The following is a 4,695-nucleotide window of genomic DNA, read 5'->3' as shown; positions in this document are numbered from 1 at the left end:
GACTCGGGGTGGGGGGGGGGGTGCCATGATAAATTTTGTAGGCACACATACCCACCAGCCCTTCAGGAAAATGCCCGCTGTGCCAGATGGCAAGTCCAAGTCTGCCTACGGTGCCAAATGCAGAGGGGTGCTACATTAGCTAGCCAATTCCACCATGTCTCATATTCCTGTGTTTTCTTTTCATCAAAAAAAGTGCTGTCTAGACACCATGGAGATCACCAAGTTCTGTAGCTGTCCGAAACCAGTAGAGTGCCAGATGGGTTTGGACTGGCCTCATGCTAACCCGCTGTGCCACACTCCGCCAGTGAAAAAACCTTACACCGACTGGCAATCTCCATCTCCTTCCCATTCGTCCTTGCCAATAACACATTGGTTGTTTGCTATTTAGTCTTTATGTTTAGGACAAATTAGTTTAGATATTGGCCACTCCATACTGTACTAACACATTTTGAGATTGTCAAACTGAGAGGGTGAAAGTGAAACTTTTCGCTAATTTGCTGCTGCTGTTATGATTGTTTTCATCACGTCTATGTTGCAGTGCTGCCAGCTCTCCTGCTTTGACCATCAGACTCCCACAATTGGGTCCAATATCAAGCTCTCACACTAAGCATGTAATTTCTCCCCAAATCTTACGATTCTACCCAGCTGAAATATTAACTAGATGGGTGAGGCGAATATCTGGTTGAAACAAGTATCTAGTACGAATAACGTCTTCTTTCAAAAGCTGATTGTCATCCGAACATTATTGACAAATATTTGTTTTTCTTCAGTGTTTCTTTATAGTTTTTCATTGGATTTCAGGGAAACAACAAGCCTCATTGCCGGCTACACATATGGTCTCCCGCAGAGCTATTAACTACACATCTTGGCTGTTATATGGTAGTCTGATTGTGCAGAACCTGTAGTCTACCGTAATATTGCTCAAGCCATATAGAACAACGTTATGGTTTATATATGGGTATTACTTAGCTGGGATGACTATGGCACCGCCCATATATGATTCATACTGGTATGATACATGATCTTCCAGGATACTAATGGTGATATTTACAGTCAGGGATGGGCAAAGATACGGAAAATGCATTTCACCATAAAAAAACCCTAATTGTAAGTGTATCAAAATAAACTACAAAATACAGCAGCCATGGAATGCATCAAAATAATGTACTGTGTTTTTGTATTTTAAAAATACCATATATATATATATATATATATATATATATATATATATATATATATATATATATATATTTCACCAGGGAAGCATGAAATCTCTGCAAACCTTCTATCTATCAACCTGTTTGAGTTTTCCCTTCAACAATACACTGATCAGCTGATTAAGTGGACAATGCAGTCAACAGATCAAATCTGATCAACAGATCAAATCGGATCAAATGTTCTGACCTGCCTGTTACATCCCAGATCCTCACATATCCTTATGGTCACTCAGATGAAGAGTAAAGTAACCAACAGTTCAATGTTTAGCTAAAAGCTTCTTAATGACTCATAATTGTATAATAATTTAGTTAGTTGGTGTTTGGTAATGAAGGGCCTATTTTGCATCAGCAACACTGACTCAGAGACTAACAAATCATTCATAATCGAACAGCTTATGGAACCTTTATCCATAGCAACTAGTTTCTAAGCAATTAATTATTCAATTTTTAATCATAAATATAAGAATAAATTATGTGTCAGCTAGTCATTCATGCAATGTTATGAAAATATACCATCCTACTAAACAGCTACTTCAATTATGGTGCAATCATTTAGTAATCAATTATTTAGCTATCATGCTTTGGACAGCTATATAAAAGTTGAAAACAAACATTTTTGGACTTAGTCAACAACTTTTAAATGATGAATATGATTTGATTTTTAAACGTAATCAGAAAGTAGTGAATGAACTCGTCAAGGAAAACAAACTCAGTTCTAACCACTGAACCTATTGATAGCTGCAGAATGGGGGTTTAAAGGACACAAACACATTCATACTCTAGTAAAAAAAATATTGGAACTCCAAGAAGGTTAAATGCAGAATACTACAAAGCAGGTATTCCAAAACATTTCAAAAGTTCTACCAGAAATCAGACAAACTCACATATATAGAACGTGATCCGTATGTTAGAAAGATTGAAAGACGTCTGTGCTGGCACCATTCAGAGGCTGCATGAATCATTTTACATTTTTTCAGAGAATTTTACAGTATTTTTGCACTAAAAATTCAAAACAATGAAATATTTTGATCATTATCAAATCAAATACATTTCACAAATTTCTTTCCTGATGTATCATACATACTGCCTCTGCCCACATCTGCATTGTCTATGCATATCATGTTGCAACATACTAAACGTATACTGTCAATGTAAAAGAAATAAGTCATACAGTATGTATTCTTTCGACACTTTTTCATATGGGAATATCAGCTAAAGTACACACTTGGCCACGCCCCCGTGCCTCACTCCACATCTTACTCCGACAAATTTCTGAAGGTCGGCAGCCCTAATGCTGTTAATACCGATGTACACAGCTCCACGTCAGATTAGTTTTTTATGCAGAAATCGTATTAACACTCACGCGTCAATATAAGGGTGCCTAAGCAGTATATGTTATACATTTAAAACGTGACCTATGTTGCGTACCTACAGCCTGTTGACATAACCTACATGTCACGCTAGAGGGCGTCGTTCCTTTCACTGAGCAGTCTGCAAACAGTACTACAGCAAAAGTAGTGAAATCCTAAAATACCATCCATCCATCCATCCATAACTACTGGGTCGCGGAGGGCCCGGAGCCTATCCCGGAAGCAATGGGCAATTTAGCAAGTCCAATTAGCCTCAGCATGTTTTTGGACTGTGTGGGGCAAACTGGAGTACCTGGAGGAAACCCCACAATGACATTGGGAGAACATGGAAACTCATGTTCCCAGGCGAACCCGGGTCCCAGAGGTGTGAGGCAACAGTGCTAACCACTGCACCACCATGCCGCCCCCATCCTAAAATACCGAATTGTTGAATTAAAACTTAACTACAAAAATTCTTTATATTTGAATGCATAGGCTTATTTGGAATTTTTATTTTATTTATGGTATAAATTGTTAATAAATAATGGTTTATAGCATAATTGGATACAATAAATGTACCCTTTGTTATTAGGGGACCAGGCATGCAGTGCTGGAATCCAGCTGTATTTGCTAGTTTAATCCTTGTTTGCTTCAGTATTAACAACCTTGATTTCAGGTTTAACAAATACTCATCTGTATCCCATCCATCCATCCATCCATCCATCCATCCATCCATCCATCCATCCATCCATCCATCCATCCATCCATTTCCTGAAACCGCTTATCCTATTCAGCGTCGCGGGGTTCCTGAACCTGTCCTGACGGCTACAGGCGCAAAAACAGGGAACAAGCCAGGATGGGGTACCATGCCAACCCCTCGCAGGGTACACTCACGCACCATTCACACATACGGGCAATCTGGCATGTCCAATAGACCTTGGCATGTTTTCGGATTCTGGGGGGAAACTGGAATAAGCTACCCAGAGAAAACACTGCGACAACACGGGGAAAAAAATGCAAACTCCACACCCTTGGAACCATGGCAGAGACTCAAACCTTGGTCCCAGAGGTGTGAGGCAACAATGCTAACCATTGCGCCATATTTTAAACTAAAATCATTGTATATCTGTTTATACTGAGAAATCATTGTGCTATCATATTAAGCATATTAGAGACAAAAAGAAAATATGTTTTCTTATATTGAGGATGTTCTTACAGGGATCAAGGAAACAGGTCTTGTAGATGGACTTCCCAAAACAAATAATCTTCTGTGCTGTTTTCTAGTTGAAATGATTAATTCATACGGGTTGCCCGGTCATGCTGTATGACTCGCTTTTAAAAATGGGTGTGAGTTTATAGCGTTAGACGTGGGTGTGATTCTGGTTAAAAACTAGAACACAAAGTTATCAATTGACTGTGAGGCTTGATATTGCCACTTTAACCAGTCATTTTTTATATTATTAATTTGGTCAAACCAAATAGGCCTATGATTATTGTAATGATTATGAAATCAAATGAATTACTGTTGCAATCATTTTTCAGACTTTCAGACTACTGTACTTGAATAATCACAGCCTGCAGATTTTCATTCGAAAATCAAAAAACGAAAATACATAATTTACTCTATTTTGTAACCAATTACTAAGCAAAACCGCCAGCGTTCCGCGGCTCGGTGGGATACTGACCATGGACCGGTGTGGGTCCGCGAACCCCTACCAGGGCTGTCAACTTCGGTCAACTGACTGGAGTGAGATTTTTAATTTGAGAGTTGTCTGCACACATTTGCACACGCATTTAAATGTAGCAGTTTTGTTACCTTGTAAATAGTCTGTAGGGTTTGCGACCTACCCCAATTCAATTCTATAAAAATCGGTGACTGCAATAATAATAATAAAAAAGATTTATATTATGTTTGGTTAGGTTGGGTTAGGGCTGGGTAGGGGTTATGATTGGAGTTTTCCCCATAGAAATGAATGGAGATCCCCACAAAGATATAATTACAAACCTGTGTGCGTGTGTGTGTGCGTGAGTGAATGAGTGTGTGTGATCGAGAGAGAGAGAGAGAGAGAGAGAGAGAGAGAGAGAGAGAGAGAGAGAGACGGGGGGATGAGATGGAGAGAGAGAAAGAA

The sequence above is a fragment of the Brienomyrus brachyistius genome, chromosome 5 (assembly GCF_023856365.1).
Source record: "Brienomyrus brachyistius isolate T26 chromosome 5, BBRACH_0.4, whole genome shotgun sequence".
NCBI lineage: Eukaryota > Metazoa > Chordata > Actinopteri > Osteoglossiformes > Mormyridae > Brienomyrus > Brienomyrus brachyistius.
This window is presented reverse-complemented; position numbering follows the sequence as displayed.